This window comes from Juglans regia, chromosome 7, assembly GCF_001411555.2.
Source record: "Juglans regia cultivar Chandler chromosome 7, Walnut 2.0, whole genome shotgun sequence".
Taxonomy (NCBI): domain Eukaryota; kingdom Viridiplantae; phylum Streptophyta; class Magnoliopsida; order Fagales; family Juglandaceae; genus Juglans; species Juglans regia.
In genome coordinates this window covers 2,695,221-2,697,740 of record NC_049907.1, presented here as the reverse complement: position 1 = coordinate 2,697,740, position 2,520 = coordinate 2,695,221, and the positions used below count along the sequence as shown (strand labels likewise).

Here is a 2,520-nt window from a genome sequence, read left to right as displayed (position 1 = left end):
TAATTATATGGCGGCGATATATTAAATCGCCGGTATATAATTAAAGCCAGCGAGTTTCCAAGATCGCCGTAATGCACATTCTGCTACATAAAGGTATTTGCGGCGAATAAATAATCGCCGGTATTTCAATATAGTAGCGATTTGTGCATCGCTGGTTTAGGTGAATTTATGAGTATGTTTATAGCGGCGAGTGAAAATTCGCCGCAAAATGCGCTTAGTTCGCCGCTAAAACTCAATTCGTGTTTAAATTTCCTGAGCTTTATTTTCTTTCTAAGCCTGGTTTTTAATTGTTCCTAAATGCACCATTCATAATCCAAACTCATTCATTCAAGTTGCTAATCAATTTAACATGCAAAATAAATACATAAAGTTCCATCCAAGCCCATCAATAAAATCCAAACTCATATATATTACAATGGGGTGGTGTATTAATGTATTCTCATATACAAACTGAGCTTTTATCCTTAATAATAAATAAGCAGCAACAATCAGCCCGTTACATGGGCACCAGACACAGCACAACAGAAGACATTAGGAAACCTGGCCAAGGTCATAGCTCAAAGATATCCACCATAACTCCACCCATACAACCCAATATGGCCAACTTTAGCAAGCCCTCGTTTAAATGTGGGGTGCGGCTCCAGTCAGCTCATCATCAGCATAAATCTGGCCAGCCTTGTATTTTAAAGAGCCTTCATTAAGCCCACGTCGAGCAGTTCCTCTATTGTCCATCTGTACAAATGGTAAGAATATATAAAAAATCATGAGCATTACGCCTATCAATTTTTCAAAATAAGTAGTATGATGTTGGATAATCGCTGCTCGAGAAGCAGGTCGAAGATAGCTTTTATCAATATGTTCGACAAAATGAGTGGAGTATCCACTATCCACTTCAGACTTATGTTTGACACCTCAAAACATGTGGAGGATCAGGATTCCAGACTTGACCAAAATACGTGGCTGGATTGGAGTATTTTTTTTATAAGTGGGTTAGATTTACAATATCTAAGCAACACATCCAGTTTTGGACAGGGAAAGAAACCAGGAACAAAAAAACCTATATATCTATATATATATAGATATATAAAGTCTTATATATATATATATATATATATGCTTTCGCCTTGATCTGCATACATATCTATATATCTATATATCTATATATCTATATATCTATATATCTATATATCTATATATCTATATATAATTAGATATAATCACTCTCATTTCATTGTTACCCTGATCCTCTCCCTCCTTCTCCTTTCCAGCTTTCTCGTCCTTCAAATTCTTCCCTATATTTTAAACAACTTGAGTTTGATATCTCATTCTTGATTGAGAGATATGGGGGAAGAAGCTAAACAGGTGATATTTTTGTATTTTTCAAGTGTTTCTAATTCATTCCCATGCGTTTTGACTATTTTCGGGCTGCATTTAATTTGTTCTAATATTGGTTGATTGTTTTTTATTTGTATATGGTAGGAACAAGCTAAGGCAGAGGCTCAGCCATAGGAGAAGAAGATCAGAAAACAGAGGAGAAGAAGGATCAAGAGAAGCCATAGGAGAAGGAAGAGGCAAAACCACCATCTAATTTTTTTGTCTTGTACGTGGACTTGCATTGTGTTGGATGTGCCAAGAAGATTGAGACTTTATAATGGGAATTAGAGGTTCCTCTCTCTCTCTCTCTCTCTCTCTTTCTCCCCCCCCCCCTAATTTTATTTGTATATTTAATCCTGTTTATGGATGGTATCAGGAGTGGAGGGGGTTGAGGTAGACATGGCTAAAAAGAAAAAAGTGACCATAAAGGGAATAGTGGAGCCTCAAGCTGTGTGCATGAAAATCATGAAACTCCCAAAAAGAAGAACCAAAGTCCTATCCCCATTGCCAGCATCTGAGGGTGAACCCATCCCAGAAGTTGGAGCTTCTGGGGCCTAATGCAGTATCTTTACTTAGAACTGAAGAAAAAAGTAAAAAAATAAACAATGGAAGTTCACTTTTTTGCCAATATTCTTAACTCGCATCATGTATGTGGTTTTGTGCTCTAGGTTTCTGGATTAATAACAGTGGAACTCATTGTTATTAATGAGTTCCACTGTGAGGCCTGTGCTGAACAACTTAAGAGGAAGATACTCAAAATGAGAGGTACTATATATATACGTCGTTGATCATGAGGAGGGTATGAAGAGAATGATGTACTATTACGAGCCAGTCTATGTGATGGAACGAATCCCACCCCCTCAGCTCTTCAGCGATGAGAGTCCCAATGCATGTTGCATTTCATAATTAATTAGTAGTGTTATCATCATTAACCAAGATTAAATCAAAAGTATATACTTCACTTGTAAAACTAAAATCAGGCACAACCCTTTCTAAAATATTACTCACCGTAGGGATCATATCTTCACTATATCCACCAGTCTAGAAAGTAGAAACAAACACTACTTTCTGCGCACCAACCCACAGGGACAAAAAGAAAATAATAACAGTAGAAGCTCAACATGGTGATCTACTTACTGCAACAAC

At 37.0% G+C, this 2,520-nt stretch overlaps 1 pseudogene; it reads left to right on the top strand.

The window, feature by feature from the left end:
- Positions 1 to 1,221: 1,221 nt before the first annotated feature.
- LOC118349017 lies at positions 1,222 to 1,933 on the top strand (annotated as a pseudogene).
- Positions 1,934 to 2,520: the final 587 nt, after the last annotated feature.